We start from the raw sequence: 13,950 nt of genomic DNA on the forward strand, positions 1-13,950 counted from the left end.
ATAAACAAAAACCGACGGGGGAAAGAAACTAAACCACAGGCAGAAACAATTGGCATTTGATTGACTGACAGCTGTTTGTCAGTTTTTTGACAATTAGGCGTCAAAGAGAAATTGCTTTCGATTTCATGGGAGACCCCCGTCGGCGGAGACACCGCTTTGCCTTGAAAATTGATTGGGAAATTGTGGGACGAGCCTCGATTGCCACAAACCTATTTTTAACCCAAAAAATCGTTTTGGTCTACTGTTTTTGGTGCGGGTAGGAAGAAGACATTCATGAGAATGTTTGCCGAAATTGGGTCACAGTTCTCCCCACTTGACATGTGAAAATGAAAGAGCCGAAAGCCAACCGACAAAGAGATGGAAGAACGCTTTGAATTTAAATATAAAACTAATTAGAGGCTTGCGCAAAAGCGCTCTAATAAAATCATCAAGTGGCCGGGGAGTGGGAGATCTTCCATCAAGAATCATGATCGTCATCGGTCTGATGATGTTTGGGAATGGGATCCAGTTTTTATGCTGATTTCTTTAGCATTGAACCAGTTTCTATCTATTTTGTTTGCCGACCGGCAGTTCATGACGAAGATAAACACATCAATTGGCCAGGTTTATAGTGTTTATTTGGTCTTTGTGCTTTATTGCTAATTTTCACAGTTTGTGTTTTGGTTTTTGGTTTATTACATTTTCGAACAGAGGAGAAATATTTGTCGGATGACAAACAATAAGTGATCGGCGGTCGGCTTTTATTTATAATGCCATTTTTAGAGGTTCACTGAACTGTCGCCGAGGGGTAATTAGCGGTGGCCTGTCGTCCGGATTCCTCCGTCCCCCAGATGCCGATCCAAACTAGTTTGTTCTCTATAATAACATCTTACAGCCAAGAGCTCTGAGAAATAAATGAGACACATCAAGTTGGGCTTCAAAGGCATCGATTACGTGCCAAGAATATGTAGTGTGGAAGCCACAAATTGCATGGCTTGCACCACAGGCCCTCTAAAGTGGTTGGGCGGTGGGTGGCTGTCGGTTGGCGGCCTGTCGATGTGGAAAAGCACCTCCTCCAAGCCGATGCACCTGAGCGAAATCCCATACGGAAAACTATTAAAGAGTGTATTTTACGGCGCCCTTCAGGCCCAAGTGTTCCAACATTTCAGGGACAAAATAGCGCAAAGAGCGCTTTTAGGGGATTTTATTTCGGGGGCTCTTCCACAATCCATTGTGCCACATTCGGGCCATTAAAATGTGCGCTTTTATATCGCTGCCGCTGTTTTTGCCAAATTTTATTCAAATCCGGAACGTTTGGAGAGCTTTCGTTGAGGCTGGGCAAGGTTTCTGCTGTCCAGGAGAACAGGCGATTCTTTGTTTACTTTTCGTGCACGATTAAAAACTTGACCCAGTTTCGGGGCGAGTCAAGCCCGTGCCGATATCTTGAAATCTGCTATGGTATAGCTGGAGCTATTGCTGTTGCATAACCAGCACCTGGCATGTGGCGATGGCGATTACGATGACGATAACGATTGCCTCTACTATTCCGATGACCAACCTCAAACTCTGGCTTAAATCTCTGTTGTATTGCAATTTGAAAAGGCAAAGCTGTAGTTTTTGCTTCTTGTTTTTTTTGCCAGCCAACTCCAGCCAAGGCTGTAACAAATCCATTCACTCGCCCAAGCCCCAGCACTTTGCCCCAGCCTTTGCAGTTCCAGTTGCAGTTTTGGTTTCAGTTTTTCGTTCATCTTACATCTCGGCCCGGCCACAATGAGAAATTGCCAATCGTCATGGAAAACCAAGAGCCGAAAACTAAGCCGTAAGAGCCGCGAAGCGCAAAGCAATTAGACATGCAATTCTCGAAAGTCCAAGTAATGTCAAAGTTGTAATTAAAACACGTCCGCGACTCGCTTGTTCATATTTTGAGCAAATCATTCAAGTGAGAAATCAAAGATAATTCCGTTTCCTTGGCCCAAGCTCTAGTCTCATCCATTCCAAGTGATGGAGTTATACAACTCCTCGAACTATTCATTCCGTTTAGGGCACTCTCAGACCATATATCATTTTAAGCTTCGGGCCACTCAACAGCCACCGACTGCAGCCGCATCGTCAAAAGGCCAGCCACCGACAAAGTAAAGCCACAAAAGAAATATGGGAAGCCTCGTAAATAAGAAATGTCACACAAAATTTCCATATGAAAGGCTTTCTTTGGGAAGTGGAGGTCCCCTCCCAAGTGTGCGTATGAATTCAGAAAAGCCACAAAAGATACGGACCAAATATCCATTCAAAGTCGAAAAGTCAAGGTCTGTCAAGACTCTCCTAATGGAACATTTAAGCCGGAATAAATAAATTATGGAGCAATGGAAAGTGCACAAAAAGAAAGGGGATATTCTATCAAAAAATATATATTCTACATAGGTAGTTTTTAAGTCTTAATTTACAAGAAAAGCTATAAGTTTTGATTGAAATGGTAATGGTAGTTCGTCGGGGTTCATTAGGACGTTGTCAATCAAATGAGACAACACTCGTGGAAGGAAAACCTCTTCCACGGCTTTAAATCAACTAAAGTTTTACTAATTGTGTCTGAGAGACTTCTCCCTACCTCGACCAAGCCAAGCTGCTCACAAAAAATAAGAAAATAAACTCCAATGATTTGAGCCGACTCTAAGTTGGAGTCGAAAACTCGCTAAACTGGCTCTGGGTGCTTTTGCTTCTTTCACATGGCTGCACTGGCACTAGCACTGGCACAGGCACTGGCACTCTTCGATTGCAGGTTTTTGAAGATCATGGTCCAGCGGCCAGCGGCTAACAACTTGTTGTTGTTACAGCCTCTGATGTTGGTGTTGTTGTCGCCAAACGCATGCCACACTGTGGTAGCTGTTGTTGCAGTTGTTGGCGATGCACTTAAGTGGCTAAAGATTGTTAAGGTTAATGCACTTGAGTTCGTTGTCGCTTCTTTGCTGACCAAACTTGGTTGTCTGTTGTTTACTATTTTTCCTGGCCAGTGTTTGCTGGTTTTTCTTTCAGTTTTTTTTCTCATTTTATTTTTTAACTACACCTATCGTGATCTTGTCGCCATTTACATTTTCATGCACCAATAAATGCGTAAATAATAACAACCCGTTAGGCTCCGCTCATAAATTGCCATCAATTTTGCTTTTGAATCTGCGAAAGCAGTTTTCTCCTAGCAGTGTCTCTCATTTTTCGCGGATTTTGATTTTGACAAATATTACGCATACGCAGTGTTGCACGCTGCGACATGTACGATGTGCAATTCGGCACTTTCACTTGTTCGCGTTGGATGGTTGGATGGTTAGTTTAGTAGACAGATTATTTAACCGACTAATTTGTTAGGGGGCTGGAAAAGGGGCGGAGATGAAGTCAGAGTCAAGTAGGGTTTAACGACTCTGAATCTGGTTTATAAAGCAAGGTGTTCATAACTCTAATTAGTAGTCAGTAGTATATCAATAACTTCACTTTAACCCTCGAAAGATCGCTCTAAAGATAGTTTTTCCTTAAGAGCAACTCCCTCTTTATACGTACAACCAACCTAGAGGCGCTGCTTCATAATGTACAGCCCAAATCCCGAGAGTAAATATTTTATTCAATTTTAAACTAAAACAAAATAGATTCCCAGAGAAAATAAATGCGCCTGAATCCTATTAAACTATCCATGTGTCTTGTCGCCGTTTAAGAAAACATTTTTATATCTCCAATGGTTTCGCATTAACTTTATTAGCATGATTTTTGCATCATTTTGCTTTGTTTATTCCAACAAATCGTATAAAATGTGAATACATATGCATATCAATCTGTATTGGATTTTCGGATTGAATTTTTTGTTTTTGGTTAGGCAAATGGGTCAGTGCTGTCGGGCTGTGCTTGATTTGGGTCAAATGTGCCCACAGAATACTAAACAAACCGAAAAAGAACCTACAAAAAAATGATGATTATAATTATTATTGCCATTCGCATGGCAATAAAAACCAAAACACCAACAGCCCAGCCCGGCCCGGCCCGGGAGGAAGTTGTTAATTAATACCCAAGACAAGAGAGCTGGAAAAACTTCTGGGGAGATCCGTTGCTTGACTCGTTCGAGTCTGGTTTTTTAATTAAAAACTGGAAACAGTTTGTTCTACGGTTGGGTTTATGTGTGGCCACAATTCTTTTTTTTTATGCACGAGTAATTTGGTTACATTCGAGCTTCTTTTTCGAGGGTCACTTGGGAGTTCTTAGAAGAATGAAAATGGAAAATATTTAAGAAGGCTTTTCTTAAGGAAAATATTAAACTTTAACTCCATTCCACCATAGCTTACTTGCAGTTTAGATCTTTTTTGCAGATTCTTACCTGAAATGATAAGAAAATAAAGAATAATTAGAATCTTCTTCAGCTCATTCTTAGATATTATAGTACTTCTATTATTATCCTTTAAATAGTCTAATTTTTTGTGTATTTTTAGGCATTCTCTGGTACAGTTCCAATTCATCTTCTCGCAAAAGTGAAACACTTTCAACTAACCAGAGCGTATTGGCGGTATTTTAAGGGCAGCCAGGGTCGGTAGGGCTATTTTTAAGAACCTCTACGTATTTCTGCCTAAAACATTTTTCTTTGTTTTGGTTCTTGCGTTTTTTTCTTATTTTGCTTTTTGGCATGCAATAAATTTGTGTTTTCTGGTCACTTGCGAAGCAACGCACTGACAGCTGTCAGTGTCTGTAGCGCGCTGTCGAAATGTATCTAAGAGATACAACTAAAGCCGAGAAATTCGCACTCGAGTGAATTGATTTCCCTGAAGTATATCTATATCCGCAACAAATCAAAGCCAACTGTTTCCATTTCCATTTCACTTTCCAGTTGATTGCGACAAATGTTTTCACTTTTCTTTTTCCAAACAAGCCGGCAAACAGGCGTGCAGCTCCAACAGCCAACGCATTTAACAGCCACGCCCATTTCCTTAACAATGCCATTGCAATTGATTGATTAATGCACTGGTGCGAGCTAATCAATTAAATATTAACTGCCATTGTCAATCAGTCTGGGCTTACATCATCGGCGGAGCTGGCAGGCTGGCATGCAGGCGGAGTTGCATTAATTACCAAGACGAACCATGACTTTAAAGCAAAGAGTGGCTGTGGCAGTTGCAGTTGCATCAGTGAGGCAAAGTCAACGAACGTTCAACCCAATTTCCTATCAATTGCCTTCAGTCTCTACTCTTTTCTTTCTTTTTTTTTTTGTCATAATAACAAAAGCAGCTCTTTTAATGTGCATCGGACAAGATCGAGTTGGGAAAACAAATTCAAAAAAGCTGATAGAGTGGAAGCTTTTGATTTAACAACTGCCTGCAGCCACAAGCATGGCCAATCAATTTTTGTGATTTGGTTTTTGAAGCTGCTGCTGCTGACCATTGACCAGCACCTCGCTGCTTAATCATAGTGGAGCAACTAGCTCCAAGACCAAGTCCAAGTCGAACAAGGAGCTCGCTTCATTTCGCCAACAGCAATCTTTTTTTCTGACCGTGTTGCAGCGGCAGCGGCACCGGCGGTGTCTCCTCGTCTATTGGCAATCATTGAATCACTTCACCCGCAGTCCCCTTCCATAAACAACAATCTATCTGACTATCCATCTTTCTAGCCAGCTATCTGGGAGTGTGTATCTGCGCGGCTGCTTTCGGTTCGATTCACTGGCTCTGACCTACGATAAGTCTCGCTCTGCGCTTGATTATACTCTGTTGGACTTTCCTATCTCCATCCCCAGCCCCAGCTCCAGCTCTAGCTCCATCTCTTGCCAAGGCATGCATAATTGCCTTCTCCGGCATTTTGGCCAGATGCAAAGGTCTCGTTTCAGTTTGTGGGTCAACGGGGTTGAGATATGCTTGACTTGGCTGGGCATTTTGAATTTCTAATTGCAATTGGATGCAAATATAGGCGGGTTAGCGGAACACTTTTTAGATCAATGATCTCCTTCGCAAAAGTTTAAATTAAGATAAATTGGCAAGTCTAACTGGAAAGAACAGTTTGCTTCTATTAACTCTCAGTCTCTTAGGTTTTGGGGATAAAATTCAATCCACTTGGCCCTGTTAACCACCACCTGTTGGCCAAGAATTTCCCAATATTCCTAAGAACTGAAGCATCCAAATCGAATATAAATAGAAACACAAATCACTGGCGGACGACTGGAAATTAGTAAACAATCAAGGGGGGCACTGGAGGCCGTGTGGTTACCTGATGTCTGGATAAATAAATACGAATCAGCAGGGAGGAGGTGAGTCGTGCCACGGCCCCCCGAAAGATTGGCGTTTCCATTCGATCCCCACTGATAAACAGTGCCAGACGCCATCGAGACCGACCCAGTGACCAAGTTAGGCCGCCGCTCTAGAGAGGATCGGGCCGAAAACGAGGCGGAGAAAGGAATTCGCATTTCCCGCAGTGCTCAAGAATTTATGAGAATTTTCGTTTGTGCCCGAACACGTAACTCAGCCATAATGAACGATCATCGTTCATAACACGATACGAGGAGGAGATTGGCGATGGGGAGGCAAGATCAGCCAAGAGAGCTCCACTAGACCGGCGGGCGATTAATGGGAACAGTTGGCAGGGTGCTGCATCAGTGTGGCGCCCCCTGGCGTTGAGATTGTCACTGAATTGAAAATGAAAAGCGCCTGCGCGAACGAGTTTCCACACTCTGACTCTGCCTGCTTTTCTTTTTTCTTTTGCGATCAATCAGTGAAATCGATATCATTGATGTGATGTGTGCACGTTTTGTAATTTTCACAGTGAAATTTTCTGGTTGGAAGACTCATCTTCGAACTGCCAATATTGCTTTTGCGTTTTGAGAAGAGAAACACACACTCTTGGCTAATTAGCGCTTCTTTCTGTCTGTTTGAACTGCTTTCCAATTGAATTTTATTTTCTCATCAAACGAAACAATTTTCACGCGCCAATTCCTGGCATTGTTTTGTGTTTGGCTTGCTTCTTTTAATCGTCTCGTAAGTAAAAAGTTTTGTATTTTTAGAAAACGAATGCAAACTGTAGTGGTCTATAGAGGATGGTGGGAATTAGAGGGATATTTTTTGTTGCACAAACAGGAAGCACTGGCCATTGTATACTTTACTGTCTATAAAGAAAGAATTTGGTAATTAAATGGGTTTCCTACTAGTAGTACTCCTATTTCCTCCACAAAATGAGCAATTGCAATAGCAAAGCCCTCCTCCATCTGGTGTCTCCAAGTGCTTCATCCATCAGCACTGGTCGAGTTGTAAATTTTCAACAAATTTGTCAAAAATGCTATTAAATGGCTCGAGGGAAGAGCTCCAAACAGCATTTGGGTCAAAAGAAAGCCATAAGGGGCCACACACAGCAACATCGACAGCAACAGTCGAAGCAGAAACATAAACAAAACCGCCGCCAATTTATGACACTCCACAAACACTGACAAAAAAAACGAGATTTTCGAAGGCAGGGAACTGAGAACCCCCTGAAACTAATTGCATTTCCTGTTTCATTTTTTTTTCGAAGGCAGGGGGGGCACTTCCACAAAACGCATAAATTAACAACGAGCTCAACTTCCGATAGACAATAGAACAGAATAACATGAAATAAAATGGAACAAATGAACCATAAGAAAAATAACAATGAAGTGGGGGAGAACTCGAATTCCATTCAACTGAGAGTGGAACTGGAGAGTTCTATTCGAAATTTCAGGACGGGGGAGTTTTTTCAGAGTTACGTCAAAAGCGTGACGAAAAGAGTTCCAACTGCAGTAGTGCTCCCCCAGGGACTTAGTTAGGGGACCAACTATGAGTAACAATCTATATTGTACTGATATATAGTCAGAAATAATACTATGCCTATTTGCCTATTTGGAAGCAAGAGTATTTTTACATTTTAAATCGTAAACTGGAGCCCTGCCACATGCAGCACAGTCGCAGAACTCCACTCCACTGACTCCGATGCAAACGGAATGTTAATTAGTTTTGGCTGCTGTGGCTTGTTTATGCTCTTGTCTGTAGTTTATGTTGCTTAATTTTAATGCTCGGCATAATTAAATTCCTGGACAGTGTCGAACCTCAGACAGCTGTATCGCACAACTCCTTCGCAGCAATAAAAACTAGAGAAATGCCTTTTTTATGGGCCCTAGTCTAGTCAACGATATGTAGAGCTGATACTTTGACAAAATATCTGATGTTATAGGAGAGACTATTGGCTTAACTTTTTATTACGCTGATTTGCAGTTTCCTTCTTGAAATTTAAACCACAATATTCGTAGGAAAGATGACTCATTTTGATTATTTATTTTCATAATTTTAGCCAGGCACTGAGTGAGAAATCACAAGCCTTGACCACTTGTTGGGCAAGACCTTTGTAGGCAACCGCATCGTCATGTTGGCAGCTATTAGCTAACCGTTGCAAGTCTCTTTGAAATCTTTTGATGCACACATAACCCTAGTGTGGTGGTGTGGGGCATTTATTTATATGCCACCTTCTGGCTATGGCTCTGACTCTTATCTAATCCCAAATCGCTCTCAGCTCTGTTCTATATAGAACTACGCGTGGCACATTCTCGGGCGGCATCAGCCAACCGATTTCGTAATCTTTTCACAAAAGTGGGTTGGCTTCCTCCGACGGGGCTAGTAGCGGCAGTAGAGGGACGGTGTCTGCCTTTTCCTTAGTGTGTCAGTCTAAATATATAGTCGCTGCATTTCAATTGTGCATTTCGCTCGAGCGCTACAATCTCAAGAGATGGTTGCCAATTGATCGAGTGATGGACGAACAGGTGGGAGGATACTATCAGGCCTTCCTCTAGAGTCTAGACTCTAAGCTATTTCCAACAAGTAGAGACAATAATCTCAGCACATCTTACACACTATTTCCATATGATATCTTTGGCTTAATTGCAGCTACGTGTAGTTTGAGAAAAATGTTTGTTGTCTTGAGATAATTGTTGCTATTTGCCTGCCTGGCTGCTTGCTGCTCGTTTGACCGATCCGTTGCGCATGGCTGTTGTATAATGTCAATTACTTGTGATTTACGACAGTTTAATGATAGACGGCGATACTCATAGGTCTGTTCGGCTCCTCGCATAGCGTGCACATAGCATGCGTCGAGGGCAGGCAGGCAGGCAGGCAGGACGCGGGGCATGCCCCAATCGCATTCACATAATAGTTGCTACATGATGCGAGCTTAGCATGTGATGGATGTGATATTTCAGTGCCTCAATGCTGTGTTCTGCTGCCCAGTGTTGCATGTAATTGGCTCATAAAACTTTGCCAACAACACAGTGTAGAGAAAATAGCCTTTGATGTTTGAAAGCTTCGATAGAACCTCAGCTGCGACTCACAAAAGGGCAAATCGATTGCAAGTCCAGTCACTGACACAGTGTCAGCAACTTTTCATCAAGTTTTCATTAACTTTTCATTAACTTTTCCCATTTTCATCAGCTCTGTATTGGTGACACTGTGTGACGTAATAAAGCCTGAACCTGAAGCTGGATTATTCATGAGCCAAGTCCAAAACTTCAGATCTTCAGGTGTTGGTGGCTCTGCCACTCGCACTAAATAACAATTAGCCATAAAAGGGAGTCTATTTTTTTCTCTGTGGAAGCTGTGGCCAAGTCACCCGTTCGGATAACGAGTTTTTGAAGAGGGGGCGCCAAATTTCACTTTGAAATGGTGATGGGAATTAATGGACAGACCATCACGTCATAAATCCAAAGACATTTTAGTACAAACTCATAGTTACAATAGATATTAATTAACTAACATTGTTTAGATCTTAAAAAGCCAACAATAGTTCAAATCTGAATATTATCTCCAGCGACAAACCCCTTAAACCAATTTAAAGTTATTTCTTTTTCTCCAAAAATGGCAAACTCATGAGTAAGCCAACAGGTTCTACTTTAATTTCCAACATGTTTTGCTTTTTTCGGATCTATGTATCTTTTTTGTTCTTCGAGAGACCTGAGAGACCGACACCACCGCCGACTAGCTACCGAAAGGGAAACGAACTCATTGAAATTCTTGACAGGCTGGGCGCGCGAATTGTGTGGAATAACAAAAGAAACACATTCGGAGGTTCTGAGCCGGGAGATATGGACGTGGAAAGACGTCAGCTAGTGCTAGCTCTCATCTGTTCTGGAAGCGGCTGTGAGGGAGAACCCCATGTGGCTAGAACCACCCACTTTTCCCGCCTCTCTGCCGTTTGAGGAGGCGCCAGGCGGAAAAAAGTATTTAGACCAACTAAGCCTATCGCTTAATAAGTCAAGTTCCAACTGGCAGACAGCAGGCGACCAATAAACCCAAAAGCGTTGAGCTCACAGATCAGAAAACTTTTAATTAGAAAATATACTATGATGTACTATGAAACTAAACAGTTTAAAGACTAACAATTTCTATTAAATTCTCTTCAAAAAAGCTTTCGAAGCGGGTTAAAGGCTAGGGACCTAGAACAAAGCCAGCATCCCTCGGCTGGCAGACAATAACGTTGACACATATTGGAGGGAATTCATTGTTTATCGCCGCATACAGGAAGCCGGCAACTCTTCCCGGGGTTATTACACTCCCTATGCTCTGCTGTCACTATGGAAAGCACTGATTTGTAATTGTTTTTATTTCTTTTATTATTTGCTTTCTATCTCCGCTGCCATGTGTTTATCAGGCAACAAAGTTACTGTCTGATTAGAGAGTCGCGTCGCGTCGAGTTGCTACTCAGAAGTGGGTCAGCGAGTTGTTGACTCAAGAGGCGGCACTCTGAAGTCTCACAAGCTGATAGCTTCCATTCCGAGTTGCATTATGCATTTGGTGTTGGTCGAAAAGCTGGGCGGGCTAGACGCCATATCAATCACTGGACTCTCCGTCAGTGGGTTAGTGGAGCAGGCAGGACAGATACCCTGCCGATAAGGTCGCTCTACAAGGGGGTTAATTGCAGATCATCAACCTCCAACCCGCTTACGTAAGAACCTATTCGGCATTTGATCCGCCTCGAATCAGAATTCAATTAATTACTCGATGTTCCCTTTCGGGCAACATGACACTCCACTCTCCAGTCGCCAGTCGCCAGTCAGAGTTCAACTCACCTTGTCCGAAACAGAAAGGCCTGTTCTTGCGCAATCTCCGAGGAAGTCTGCAAAGAACAAGAAACAAGGCAGGAGGTTAGATAAATGCCAGACAGAATTACCAATCAAATAATAATAATTATTAATTACAGCCATCGAGACAAGTTGTTCGGGCGAGGCTATTAAAATTAATCAAAGCAGTTACGCTACAACGCAATGCCATGTAGGAGATAATAAATTGTGGTGCTCACTCCGGCTGAACCACATAAACAGAGTACCAGCAAAACCGCCAACAACACCCACCACCGATCGGCCAAACCTGTCAACTGTAACGCAAGACAATCAAAAAAAGTGCATAAATTAATAAAGTAACGTAAAAGGCCTGTAATGCCTGGTAACAAACTGCAAGTTGTCATGAAAGTCAGAGCTAGCCGAGGGCCGAGAAGGCCTAGGGTGTGCACATGTGCGTAGAATGGAAGGGGGCACTCTTCTCCTTTTGTCTGAGGCACGCAGCTAATTTCATGCTCGGTGGCACAGTATCTCTACCATTTGTAATTGATAGAGTCTGGGGGCAGCTCGGATGGCTACTCCATGGATAGCGGTACCAGGCAGAGTGCCACAGAATGACTCTTCGCTTGTCAACTTAGTACCAGTTAGTTAGTCCCAAGAAGACCTTGATTAATCTTTCGAATATACACTTTCAAACGCCTCATATCTCACTGAACTCTAACAACCACTCATCCCCTCGTTAGACACCCACTCAATTCCCCATCAAGATTGTCGGTTTATGAACTCCATAACCATTTCGCAGGCATTATCGCTTTCAGAACCCCATTCCTTTGAACTCTGGGTAGTTACTACAACAAATTGCCAATCAACATTCAGCCATTCAGCCATCCAGCCATTGTCGTTGTAGTTGCCGATGTCCTCGACGCTGTTCTGTCGCTTTCGTTCATTGGCCCCAGCCGGGCTCCGGGCTCGGGAGCAACCTCTGCCACCCACCCATCCATCAGACCATCCTCTGCCGCCCAACAGTTGATGACACGCACTTTGCGTGTTTATTTAATAAATAAAAATTTGCATAAATTTGCAAACGAATTTGCGAGCGAATGTCGGAGGCATGGACTACATGGACTAGCTGTTGACATTTCTCCCTCGTTGGCATTTACTTTGGCTTTGCAGGAAAGGATTCAATGTTCTGGAAAATCAAAGCATCAAAGTTATAGAACCGATGACTCAATCCCCTAAAAAGCCTTCACAGTACTTATGGCATTAGGTTATCGCAGCTTAGTCGGCCACTTCCCACCATCCATTTGTGAAATCGGTTCTTAAGTCGTGTCTGGTGTTGCCTTGAACCAGGCCTAGCCCCGGCTTAAGCCTCCTCCTCCTCCACGGATCTGAGGAGCCACTCGTCATGTAAGCGATCAATCTCCAACTGCTTTGCATCATAACGCTGGCGAACTAATAACCCGCCATCAGATTGCTGGGCGCCCCGCTAAAGTGTAACTAATACGCGATCTCGGCGATGGCCAGGCCAGAGTGCCTTTTGATTAATGGACGCCGCTACTGTTTCACCGAGGGGGCAGGGCAGAAAGCATAGAAATTTATGCGGCTCGCGATTCGCGACGCACGGCGATCGCTGGCTCAGTTTTCAAAACAAAGCGAAGAGCCGGAGGCGCAAACTACAAAATTATAGAAGTCGGAGATCGAGTTCTGGCTCTGGAGCTAATCGAGTCTAAGTGATTGGTCAGTGTGTGCCTTAAATGGCCGATTGCCGATTGCCTCAATGCTGAGCATATCATTTATCTTTGGAGCCAGCTAGTCCCAGAATGAGTATGAACTCCAATTAGCGACAATCATTTTTCATTTGTCAGCCATCAGATACGAATCTCGGAGGAATTTGTGGTTCTATTATCTCAGGTGCAACTGGTTATTTGGTCATTATCTCCCGGACTCAATGTCAAGTCGAACTCAGTGCCCAATTCTCAGTGCAATTTTGTATCTTTAAGATACAGCCACACGCTTTAATAGTTTGCTTGCGAAATATGCGTTGTTATACAACGGGTTCTGTGGCTCTTTTGTTTCTTGTTGGCGGTGGCAGTGGCTGTGGAATAATTATGCCAAATATTCAAATAAATTATCAACTAGAACAATTGACGGGTGTGGGCTTTAAGGGGCGTCGTGTGGCAAGAGGCAGAGGCAGGGGGCAAGTACACTGAACAGCTGCACAGTAGCCGCGATTTTCAAGCTTTTGTTGTTCACATTGTTGCACAAAAGTTTTACATGATAATAAATTGAAGAGTGGAGGGCGGTATCTGTGTCATATCATACCCTTTGTGGGGTGCAATTGGGCAAGATGGGGCCATTGTTCGAAAGCCGGGCTCTACAATAAAGTTAGAAGCTTAGTTCGGGGAATGAATATAATTCTAATGGCCTTAAAGTGGATGGGATTAAGGCAAGAATAAAGTTATAGTATAGTTCTCGTTGTGATCTTCCAAAACCCACCCATTTCCGGACACTCTCGCCTGCATTTTGAACAGCCTTCGAGTCTCGGCACTAGCGTGAATAATTATTCATATTCATTATGGCCATTAGCTGCGGTGGCTGGTGAATGGAATAGTTTGCTCTTGTCTTGTCTTTTCTTCCCCATTTCCCCATTTAAGGCCTGGAATTTTCTTGATAGTAGTTGTAGTACCACCAAGACGACCGAATGCAAATGGAAGTGTTGTCTTGGCACTCACTTGGTATGCAGCTTGTGCAGTGCGGTGGCTACAAGTGCGCCTGCAACCGAGGTTCAGGGGCCTGCACCGGCTATAAATCTTAAAATCCGGGAATTGGCGGAAGTTTCACTTTACCTCAAGTACAAGTTTTCAGTTAAAGGGGTGTGGTTAGCCGTCAGCTGTTCGAGAACTCTGAGAACTCTC

At 43.2% G+C, this 13,950-nt stretch overlaps 1 protein-coding gene and 1 long non-coding RNA gene across 2 annotated transcripts in view; one reads left to right on the top strand and one right to left on the bottom strand.

The window, feature by feature from the left end:
- LOC6498406 (dual specificity tyrosine-phosphorylation-regulated kinase 2) overlaps positions 1 to 13,950 on the bottom strand; it is a 42,273-nt gene that overhangs the window by 17,719 nt on the left and 10,604 nt on the right. The window contains exon 4 of the mRNA XM_001962699.4: positions 11,048 to 11,094. The gene's annotated coding sequence lies outside the window, so the exon portion shown is untranslated. The remainder of the gene's footprint in view (positions 1 to 11,047; positions 11,095 to 13,950) is intronic.
- Positions 10,666 to 11,418, top strand: LOC116656002. The gene is made up of 3 exons (XR_004311027.2): positions 10,666 to 10,923; positions 11,018 to 11,122; positions 11,179 to 11,418. It is a non-coding gene; the product is annotated as an uncharacterized LOC116656002 (long non-coding RNA).

The sequence above is a fragment of the Drosophila ananassae genome, chromosome 3R, assembly GCF_017639315.1.
Source record: "Drosophila ananassae strain 14024-0371.13 chromosome 3R, ASM1763931v2, whole genome shotgun sequence".
In the NCBI taxonomy this organism is placed as follows: Eukaryota; Metazoa; Arthropoda; class Insecta; order Diptera; family Drosophilidae; genus Drosophila; species Drosophila ananassae.